The sequence below is a fragment of the Panulirus ornatus genome, chromosome 70 (genome assembly GCF_036320965.1).
Source record: "Panulirus ornatus isolate Po-2019 chromosome 70, ASM3632096v1, whole genome shotgun sequence".
In the NCBI taxonomy this organism is placed as follows: domain Eukaryota; kingdom Metazoa; phylum Arthropoda; class Malacostraca; order Decapoda; family Palinuridae; genus Panulirus; species Panulirus ornatus.
This window is the reverse complement of record NC_092293.1, coordinates 14,491,368-14,504,000: the sequence shown is the minus strand read 5'-3', so window position 1 is coordinate 14,504,000 and position 12,633 is coordinate 14,491,368.

Genomic DNA, 12,633 nt, shown 5'->3' with positions numbered 1-12,633 from the left:
CATGTTGGTGACACAAGGCTATTGTGTTATAAACTTCTTGATCATGCTGGTTATAGAAGTATTATAGATACATGTTGGTGACACAAGACATATCATGATGGTTCCTCTGGTGTACACAAGTCATCAAATTACTACATAACAACAGTCGTAACAAAACTATTGTATGTAGTCGTGATACAGTAACATGTGTAGTGGACAAGATTGGATGACGTAACGCAACAATATCAGACTTCATCATTTCAAAAGTTTTAGGTTGGATATGTAATATTTGGCGTTGCTTCTGTTTCATCAGATGATAAAATGATGGCTGGCCTTAATGACCGTCACAAGCAGTGGTCCAGTAAAAATCAAACACTGCAACCAACCATAGGATGACCGGGAGGGTGCCACTGGTGCAGACAGTGTACCAGCCTGGTGGAGTGGATCAACTGTCCACCTCAGGATAAGAGCTGCTCAATTCCTGTAGTGAGGGACACTCCAAGTGGCATGTGAAACAACCAGTCTTAGTATAAACTACCGCCCGGCTGCCGGTGGGTGCTGGTGGCCAACATGAACCAGGGGCACACACAACACACACACAACACACCACAAACACACCGCCCACTAGACCTGACCCCCTGCGGCCAGTGGCTGTGGCAACATGAACCCAGGGGCTACACACACACACAAAACCACCACAACACCGTCCACGGACCTGAACACCGGCCGGTGGGTGGTCTGTGGCAACATGAACCCAGGGGCTACACACACACACACACACACACACACACACACAGACGCGCCAGGCGGAGGCGGGGATCTGACGTCACAGGCAAGTCCCTCCCCCCGCCAAGATCCAAACATGTGATTTGTGTCTGGTGAGGGCGGTTCAAGATTTCCCACATTATATTGATCTTTACATTATCATCCACTCCAAATACCTGGCATTCTTGTGTTTCAACAACAGAGTGATATATGCAACACAGAGCAAACATTTGTACCATTATTGATAGTTATTGGTGCACAATCCAGAAACCAGTGAATTCATCCGCCCGCCATAAGTAAGTAAGGAAGGTGACTTTAATGATGATTAAATACGAGGTATGGCTGTGTCTACACACTACCGCCATCTGGTCAACTTTGTACATACCAACCTTTAAATACTTGTGACAATTCAACCACAAGGTTTAAAGTCGCTCATGAAAACGCGAACTTAAAATCTATCCATTTAAATCTACATTCATCAATAAACATTTAAACACCGTCCATTTGAACGTAAACCTTCCAGCTGCGTTGATTTTACCTGAGTCTTTAAGGATACGTCATATAAACACAAAATTAAAATGTACGTTAAGCTTGTGCAAACCATCATGGAAGCTTCAAACTTATAAATTAGAATTGTAATGATATATGCGAACTTTTAACTCTGTCAAATTACAGCTATTGTACAAAAAGATTTCTTAATTGGACAAATATTTAAATGCAGTTAATATAACATATCCTTTGTGTTCATCTCTGAAACACAAACCTGTTAACTTTTCTCTAAAACTGAACACATCCATTAATTTTCATAACTGGAATGGAAACACACACGATAATCTATCAATATTCGTCATATAACGCGAACTTTTAAATCCTTCCATACTGTTGGGCCGCGTTACATTGCCCTTGGCTGCCAATCATAATATGTTCCTTTTAATTGTATTTCGACTACGCTTCTTCATTCATTCGTCATTTGGATCGTCTCACTGATATACCCATTCATAAACTTCATTCCTAAAGCTTATTTTTGAACCACCATGTTGCTCTTCCGTAAGGTTTATAATTACTTTGTGTATTTAATAAAAGAAGATCAATGATATCCCTCGTAGTACTGGAATTAGAGTTAATAATGTCATCTCAGTTATTAACTCTAACTCCAGCACCAGAGAAATATCATTGAATCATCTATTTCTGACTACACATAAGAATTATAATCTTAATATTAGTGATGGTCTATACAAGTTGGATACTTTAATGTGATAGTAGTGTAAACAATTCACCATCTGCCACCATATTAAGTTTTATTGATGCGCGTTTTGTCTGTCTTTGGTCCAATCACATGTTTACCATATGGCGTCCTAGCTATACGTCTCTTCGTTGTATATCAATTGAGTGATATATTTCTCTCTTGTGTCTCCCTTGATGATGTGAGTATTACACGAAAGTGCACTTGGGAAAATTATCGTGTTTTTTTCTCCTAGTGGACTCATAAAAAGTATATTGATCACGTGCAAAATCGTGATCCTTTCCAATATATATATTATTCTCTTATTACTATATATAATTAAATATATCTATATATTATATATATATATATATATATATATATATATTCTTTTTTCTTTCTACTATTCGCCATTTCCCGTGTGTCAGCGAGGAGCGTTAAGAACGAGAAAACTGGGTCTCTAGGAAACATCACACCGGCCCCCTTCTATGTTTCTTCCTTTGGAATAGTTAAAAAAAAAAAAACGTGAGGGCAGGATTTCCAGCCCCCCGCTCCCTTCCCTTTTAGTTCGCCTTTCGCACGCAGGGAATACGTGGGATGTATTTTTCTCCCCTATCCTAGGGATAATATGTATTTATATATATATAATATCTGATATATATATATATATATATATATATTATATATATATATATATGGAATGCGCAAAAGATGCTTGTGGCATGAGAAAGAGTGGGAACGGTGGGTTGATTCGGAAAGGGTAGTGAGTGGTGGGTATGAAGAGAAGTTAAGCGTATTAGTGAACGAGAAGAGAGAGGCATTTGGACGATTTTTGCAGGGAAAAAATGCATTTGAGTGGCGATGTAATCAAAAAAGAGACTGGTGGCAAAGAGGAAAAGGTGCAATGAGGTGAAAAAAAGGGCAAATGAGAGTTTGGGAGTGAGGAGAGTATATTAAATTTTAGGGGGAGAATAAAAAGATGTTCTGGAAGGAGGTAAAAAAGTGGTAAGACAATGGGAAGCAAATGGAACTTCGTGAAGGGCGCAAATGGGGAGGTGATAACAAGTAGTGGTGATGTGAGAAGGAGATGGAGTGAGTATTTTGAAGGTTTGTTGAATGTGTTTGATGATAGAGTGGCAGATATAGGGTGTTTTGGTCGAGGTGGTGTGCAAAGTGAGAGGGTTAGGGAAAATGATTTGGTAAACAGAGAAGAGGTAGTAAAGCTTTGCGGAAGATGAAAGCCGGCAAGGCAGCAGGTTTGGATGGTATTGCAGTGGAATTTATTAAAAAAGGGGGTGACTGTATTGTTGACTGGTTGGTAAGGTTATTTAATGTATGTATGACTCATGGTGAGGTGCCTGAGGATTGGCGGAATGCGTGCATAGTGCCATTGTACAAAGGCAAAGGGGATAAGAGTGAGTGCTCAAATTACAGAGGTATAAGTTTGTTGAGTATTCCTGGTAAATTATATGGGAGGGTATTGATTGAGAGGGTGAAGGCATGTACAGAGCATCAGATTGGGGAAGAGCAGTGTGGTTTCAGAAGTGGTAGAGGATGTGTGGATCAGGTGTTTGCTTTGAAGAATGTATGTGAGAAATACTTAGAAAAGCAAATGGATTTGTATGTAGCATTTATGGATCTGGAGAAGGCATATGATAGAGTTGATAGAGATGCTCTGTGGAAGGTATTAAGAATATATGGTGTGGGAGGCAAGTTGTTAGAAGCAGTGAAAAGTTTTTATCGAGGATGTAAGGCATGTGTACGTGTAGGAAGAGAGGAAAGTGATTGGTTCTCAGTGAATGTAGGTTTGCGGCAGGGGTGTGTGATGTCTCCATGGTTGTTTAATTTGTTTATGGATGGGGTTGTTAGGGAGGTAAATGCAAGAGTTTTGGAAAGAGGGGCAAGTATGAAGTCTGTTGGGGATGAGAGAGCTTGGGAAGTGAGTCAGTTGTTGTTCGCTGATGATACAGCGCTGGTGGCTGATTCATGTGAGAAACTGCAGAAGCTGGTGACTGAGTTTGGTAAAGTGTGTGGAAGAAGAAAGTTAAGAGTAAATGTGAATAAGAGCAAGGTTATTAGGTACAGTAGGGTTGAGGGTCAAGTCAATTGGGAGGTGAGTTTGAATGGAGAAAAACTGGAGGAAGTGAAGTGTTTTAGATATCTGGGAGTGGATCTGGCAGCGGATGGAACCATGGAAGCGGAAGTGGATCATAGGGTGGGGGAGGGGGCGAAAATTCTGGGAGCCTTGAAGAATGTGTGGAAGTCGAGAACATTATCTCGGAAAGCAAAAATGGGTATGTTTGAAGGAATAGTGGTTCCAACAATGTTGTATGGTTGCGAGGCGTGGGCTATGGATAGAGTTGTGCGCAGGAGGATGGATGTGCTGGAAATGAGATGTTTGAGGACAATGTGTGGTGTGAGGTGGTTTGATCGAGTAAGTAACGTAAGGGTAAGAGAGATGTGTGGAAATAAAAAGAGCGTGGTTGAGAGAGCAGAAGAGGGTGTTTTGAAGTGGTTTGGGGGCACATGGAGAGAATGAGTTGAAGAAAGATTGACCAAGGGAAATTATGTGTCGTAGGTGGAAGGAACGAGGGGAAGAGGGAGGACCCAAATTGGGGTGGAATGAGAAGATTGGAGTGAAAAAGATTTTGTGTGATTCGGGGCACTGAAACATGCAGAGAGGGTGAAAAGGAGGGGGCAAGGAATAGAGTGAATGGACGCGATGTAGTATACCGGGGTTGACGTGCTGTCAGTGGATTGAATCATGGCATGTGAAGCGTCTGGGGTAAACCATGGAAAGCTGTGTAGGTATGTATATTTGCGTGTGTGGACGTTGTATATACATGTGTATGGGGGGGGGGGTTGGGCCATTTCTTTCGTCTGTTTCCTTTGCGCTTACCTGCAAAACTGCGGAGGACAGCGACAAAAGTTAATAAAAAAAGAATAATAGTTCACTCTTACTATATATATATATATATATATATATATATTATATATATTTATATTATATATATATTCTATATTTACAATATCCTCCGTACGGTTTACTTTCGATAATGAGGAACAGAAGAAGAAGCCAAGCAGTAAATTTCGTCAAAGACATCTCTTTTTCTTAACGTGCCTCGCAACGAATTTTCATTAACTCAATGAAGAACAGACGTATTTTCTTATTGTCTGGATAGCTAGTGGTAGTGCGTGGTCTTACACACTTAAGGTCGTGGGTTCGAGACCCACACCAGACATAATTTTGGTTTTTTCTTGGTTTCATTTTGTCCGCCGCATCACATAGTGTGCAACATTCAGTCATGATTGTCCAAACGTTAGAAGTGAAGGCTTCTTCACAATGAATTGGGTGTTTTCGACCTTATTTGAAATGTCAGGTTCACCAAGACGTCCTTGAAACTTTCCAGAAGCTTCTGGCGCTCCGCCTCCAAACTGCTGGGCCATCAGAGTTAACATGGGCCGGAAAATCGGTAGTGGAACGACTTAATTCTGACTTCGGTAGTTAGGCAGGGATGATAAGAGGGCTCTGAACCTATACCAGGTCAGCTTAGTTCCCGTCTATTGCTTAGTTCCAGTCTATTGCTAACGCCAATAAAAAATTAAAAACTCATTTTTCAGTGGAAAATTAGGAGGAAAACACGACAGCAACATGGGATTTACCCTGTGGTTATTTTGCCGGCTAGTCGGCAACGGTCGGTCTAACACATTTTGCCGCGATGTGTCAGAGCTTCATATAATAACTATGTTACAAAATAGGTTCTTGGGGGCTAAGCTCAGTGGTAGAGCATCGCTTGGCATGCGAGAGGACCGGGTTCAAACCCCGGCGCTCCCCATTTTTTATTTGATCGAACTACAATCACATTGTTTTCAGTCTTGCATAATTATATATATATAATATATATATATATATATATCTAAATTATATATATATAATATATATATATATCGTTCGATTTTTTTCCCCAAGGGAAGGTTATAGAACGTTGGGTCGGGTTAGTACTTGGATGGGTGACCGTCTGGGGAACACCAAGATGTGTTATCCCTGGGGATAGGGAAGAAGTATACTTGCCTCGGTATTCCTGCGTGTGTACAAGGCGATAAAAGGGGAGGGAGCAGAGGCCGGAATCCTTTACTTCATTTTCAATTTGCAAAAGACGGAACAGATGAAGATATAAAGATATTGTAAAGATGTAAACTAATATAAGATATAAGAATGAATGGAAGATACGAATGTTTTAAAAATAAAAAAAAAAAGCTGAAACAAGGAGTAATGAAGATTAAGATTGCAATGAAAATTATTCTGTAATGAAGATTGAATGTATAGTTGAGATTTTGTATTGAACATCAAGAAGTAAATGATAAATATGAAGTGTAGTGATGAATAGGGTTATTAGGGAGTGACGACAATGCCTTTACAATGATGATAATGAGTGTAACCAATGAGGAACACAAACGCCAGGGATAATCATATAAAATCATATATATATATATATATATATATAAATAAATAATATTAATATATATATATATATATATAACATATGTGTGTGTGGTGTGTGTGTGTGTGTGTGTGTGTGTGTGTGTGTGTTTTTGTGTGGTGTGGTGTTTACGGAATAAACTTTAATGCTGGCCAGGGTTTTCCTGGTGATGCCTTTGACCTAAATGTAAGTTCAAGCCGTAGGCCGACCCTGCACATAGCTTGAATCCATTTGTGTTCGACTATAATCTTTCTTACCTACATCTCTCTTAATCCCTTATCTTCACTATGCAAGCTATTATAAACTTCACTACAACCTCATCTTCATTAGACCTTATCTTGACTAAGCTGGTTTCAAGGAAGGCTTAGATTTTACCCGCAACACACAAACAACGTAATTACACGGGGGGCCCCACGAGTGTAAAACCCCCTCCTAATACAGTGCAATAGTGATTAACACACACCTACACACCACCACCACCACTACTAATACACAGAGAAATAGCCTTTTCGGTCGGCTTTGGATCGGCCCTTTGAACGTAGTTTGAAGGATTTGGGGGATACAGGTCATACGGTTACGTTCACTACAAACCTCATATTCACTAACGTGTATCTTCAATACTAGCTTATTCTCACTAAAATTATATCTTCGCTATACCCCTAATCTCACTACACGTTATTTTTACCATCCATTTCATCATGTACTCCCTGATGTTCCTAAAAAAGTAGTTCTTATCTTCACTACATAATCATTCTGAATAACTTTACTCTTAATAACCCTTATCTCTAACTACATTCGTATCTTCACTACATTCGTCTCTCAACTCACAAACCTATCTTGGACACTTTCCTTCTCTCTCTATTCTCCTCCTCCATACATTCATCTTAAAATCATCTCTGTTTACCGAACTTAGTTCAAAGTCTGACTTGAACGTAGCTTTGGAAAGTTTGATGTCATCATTGTAGTTACCTCCTTATTATCATTGTAAAGGCAATTGTCACCACTCCTAACTAAACCCTCATCGTCACATACACTTATCATTATCATTTTTTCTTGATGTTCAATACAAAATTTTTGACAAATACATTTATCTTCACTAGAAGAATAATTTGGATTGCATCTTAATTTCATTAATCCTTGTTCAGCTACATTGTATCTTCCATTCATTCCTTATATTCTTATATTAGTTAACTTCTTACAATTGCTTTATATCATCTCTGTTCCGTCTTTTGTAAAATTGAAAATGAGGAGTAAAGGATTTCCGGCCTTCTTGCTCCCTCCCCTTTTAGTCGCTTGTAGACACGCAGGGAATACGAGGCAAGTATTACTTTCTTCCTATCCATGGGGATAACAGCATCTGGTGATTCCCCGACGGTCACCCATCCAAGTACCTAAAACAGAACCAACGTTGCTTAACTTTCTGATCGGCGATCTATTATCATATATATATATATTATTATTTATATATATATATATTATATATATATTAGTATATATTACAAGACGAAAACAATGAATTTCCCAAATAAAAAAATAATGGATGCGCCGGGGTTTGAACCGGGGACCTTCGCATGCCAAGCGAGTGTCTACCACGAGCTACGCCCCAAAGAAACATTTTTTTGGACTTAGTATTAGTATCAAGCACTGAGATTACCACGGCAATAATACTGTTTGACCGACCGTTGCCGACTAGCCGGCAAAATAACACTGGGTTAAATCTCCATGTTGCTGTCGTGTTTTCTCTCAATTTTCACGACAAAAATGAGGTTTTATCTTTTTTATTGTCGTTGCAATAGACCTGGAACTAAGCAATAGACTAGGAACTAAGCAATAGACAGGAACAAAGTAATAGACTGGAACTAAGTTGACCGGGTATGAGGTCAAGCCCACATTATCATCCCTGCAAACCTACCGTAAGCAGATTATTAAGTCGTTCCACAACTCGAAGTCCGGCCCTGTTAAATCTGATGTGCCCAGCAGTTGGAAGGAGGATCGCCAGAAAGCTCATCTGTAAAGATTTCAAGGACGACTAGGTGGAACCTGACCCTTTCATATAAGGTCGAAAACCCCAATTTAATTGTGAAATCTTCACAATACGAAGGAACGAACATACTGAAAGATTGCACACATTGATGCGTACAAAATGAAACAAGAAAAAGACAAAAATTATGGGTCTGGTGTGGGTCTCGAACCCACGACCTTGAGTGTGTCAGGACTCACGCTCTACCACTGAGTAACCAGACAATTGAAAAATTAGTCTGTTGTTTCTTCAATTTGAATTAATGAAAATCTTTGCGAGGCTAGCATTAAGATAAAAGAGAGAATGTCTTTGACGAAATTTACTTGTTTGGGTCATTCTTATGTTCCTCATTATCGAAAGTAAACGTATGAAGGACTTAAATATATATAATATATATATATTTATATTATATACTTATATATATATATATATATATATATATTATATATTATATATAATAATTTTTTTTTTTTCAAACTATTCGCCATTTCCCGGTTAGCGAGGTTGAGGTAGCGTTAAGAACAGAGACTGGGCCACTGAGGGAATATCCTCACCTGGCCCCCTTCTCTGTTCCGTCTCTAGGAAAAATTAAAAAAAAATTGAGTGGGGGGATTTCCAGCCCCCCGCCTCCCTCCCCTTTTAGTCCGCCTTCTACGGACACGCAGGGAATACGTGGGAAGTATTCTTTCTCCCCTATCCCCAGGGATAATATGTATATATATATATATATATATATATATATATATAATATATATATATATATATATATATATATGGATTGCGCAAAAGATGCTTGTGGCATGAGAAGAGTGGGAGGTGGGTTGATTAGAAAGGGTAGTGAGTGGTGGGATGAAGAAGTAAGAGTATTAGTGAAAGAGAAGAGAGAGGCATTTGGACGATTTTTGCAGGGAAAAATGCAATTGAGTGGGAGATGTATAAAAGAAAGAGACAGGAGGTCAAGAGAAAGGTGCAAGAGGTGAAAAAAAGGGCAAATGAGAGTTGGGGTGAGAGAGTATCATTAAATTTTAGGGAGAATAAAAAGATGTTCTGGAAGGAGGTAAATAAAGTGCGTAAGACAAGGGAGCAAATGGGAACTTCAGTGAAGGGGGCAAATGGGGAGGTGATAACAAGTAGTGGTGATGTGAGAAGGAGATGGAGCGAGTTTTTTGAAGGTTTGTTGAATGTGTTTGATGATAGAGTGGCAGATATAGGGTGTTTTGGTCGAGGTGGTGTGCAAAGTGAGAGGGTTAGGGAAAATGATTTGGTAAACAGAGAAGAGGTAGTGAAAGCTTTGCGGAAGATGAAAGCCGGCAAGGCAGCAGGTTTGGATGGCATTGCAGTGGAATTTATTAAAAAAGGGGGTGACTGTATTGTTGACTGGTTGGTAAGGTTATTTAATGTATGTATGACTCATGGTGAGGTGCCTGAGGATTGGCGGAATGCGTGCATAGTGCCATTGTACAAAGGCAAAGGGGATAAGAGTGAGTGCTCAAATTACAGAGGTATAAGTTTGTTGAGTATTCCTGGTAAATTATATGGGAGGGTATTGATTGAGAGGGTGAAGGCATGTACAAAGCATCAGATTGGGGAAGAGCAGTGTGGTTTCAGAAGTGGTAGAGGATGTGTGGATCAGGTGTTTGCTTTGAAGAATGTATGTGAGAAATACTTAGAAAAGCAAATGGATTTGTATGTAGCATTTATGGATCTGGAGAAGGCATATGATAGAGTTGATAGAGATGCTCTGTGGAAGGTATTAAGAATATATGGTGTGGGAGGAAAGTTGTTAGAAGCAGTGAAAAGTTTTTATCGAGGATGTAAGGCATGTGTACGTGTAGGAAGAGAGGAAAGTGATTGGTTCTCAGTGAATGTAGGTTTGCGGCAGGGGTGTGTGATGTCTCCATGGTTGTTTAATTTGTTTATGGATGGGGTTGTTAGGGAGGTAAATGCAAGAGTTTTGGAAAGAGGGGCAAGTATGAAGTCTGTTGGGGATGAGAGAGCTTGGGAAGTGAGTCAGTTGTTGTTCGCTGATGATACAGCGCTGGTGGCTGATTCATGTGAGAAACTGCAGAAGCTGGTGACTGAGTTTGGTAAAGTGTGTGGAAGAAGAAAGTTAAGAGTAAATGTGAATAAGAGCAAGGTTATTAGGTACAGTAGGGTTGAGGGTCAAGTCAATTGGGAGGTGAGTTTGAATGGAGAAAAACTGGAGGAAGTGAAGTGTTTTAGATATCTGGGAGTGGATCTGGCAGCGGATGGAACCATGGAAGCGGAAGTGGATCATAGAGTGGGGGAGGGGGCGAAAATTCTGGGGGCCTTGAAGAATGTGTGGAAGTCGAGAACATTATCTCGAAAAGCAAAAATGGGTATGTTTGAAGGAATAGTGGTTCCAACAATGTTGTATGGTTGCGAGGCGTGGGCTATGGATAGAGTTGTGCGCAGGAGGATGGATGTGCTGGAAGTGAGATGTTTGAGGACAATGTGTGGTGTGAGGTGGTTTGATCGAGTGAGTAACGTAAGGGTAAGAGAGATGTGTGGAAAAAAAAAGAGCGTGGTTGAGAGAGCAGAAGAGGGTGTTTTGAAGTGGTTTGGGCACATGGAGAGAATGAGTGAAGAAAGATTGACCAAGAGGATATATGTGTCGTAGGTGGAGGGAACGAGGGGAAGAGGGAGACCAAATTGGAGGTGGAAAGATGGAGTGAAAAAGATTTTGTGTGATCGGGGCCTGAACATGCAGGAGGGTGAAAGGAGGGCAAGGAATAGAGTGAATTGGAGCGATGTGGTATACCGGGGTTGACGTGCTGTCAGTGGATTGAATCAGGGCATGTGAAGCGTCTGGGGTAAACCATGGAAAGCTGTGTAGGTATGTATATTTGCGTGTGTGGACGTATGTATATACATGTGTATGGGGGGGGGGGTTGGGCCATTTCTTTCGTCTGTTTCCTTGCGCTACCTCGCAAACGCGGGAGACAGCGACAAAGTATAATAAAAAAAGAATAATATATATATATATATATATATATATATATATATATATATATATATATATATATATATATATATATATATATACATATCCTTCAGTACGTTTACTTTCGATAATGAGGAACAGAAGAATAAGCCAAGCAAGTAAATTTCGTCAAAGACATCTCTCTTTTCTTAACGCTGCCTCGCAAAGATTTTCATTAATTCAAATTGAAGAAACAGACGTATTTTCTATTGTCTGGTTAGCTCAGTGGTAGAGCGTGAGTCTTACACACTTAAGGTCGTGGGTTCGAGACCCACACCAGACATAATTTTGGTCTTTTTCTTGTTTCATTTTGTCCGCATCACATGTGTGCAACATTCAGTATGTTCGTCCAACGTTAGAGTGAAGATCTTCACAATGAATTGGGGTTTTCGACCTTATTTGAAAGGGTCAGGTCCACCAAGACGTCCTTGAAATCTTCCAGAAGCTTCTGGCGATCCTCCTCCAACTGCTGGGCACATCAGAGTTAACATGGGCCGGACATCGGTTGTGGAACGACTTAATCTGCTTCCGGTAGTTAGCAGGGATGATAATGAGGGCTCTGACCTCATACCAGGTCAGCTTAGTTCCAGTCTATTGCTTAGTTCCAGTCTATTGCAACGACAATAAAAAATTAAAACTCATTTCTTCGTGGAAAATTGAGAGGAAAACACGACAGCAACATGGAGATTTACCCTGTGGTTATTTTGCCGGCTAGTCGGCAACGGTCGGTCAAACACTATTTTGCCGCGATGATGTCAGTGCTTCATATAATACTATGTTACAAAATATGTTCTTGGGGGCGTAGCTCAGTGGTAGAGCACTCGCTTGGCATGCGAGAGGACCCGGGTTCAAACCCCGGCGCCTCCATTTTTTATTTGAAAAATTCATTGTTTTCAGTCTTGCATATATATATATATATATATATATATATATATATATATATATATATATATATATATATATATATCGTTCGATCAGGGAAGTTAAGCAACGTTGGGTCTGGTTAGTACTTGGATGGGTGACCGTCTGGGAACACCAGATGCTGTTATCCCTGGGGATAGGGAAGAAAGTATACTTGCCTCGTATTCCCTGCGTGTCGTACAAGGCGACTAAAAGGGGAGGGAGCAGAAGGCCGGAAATCCTTTACTCTCATTTTCAATTT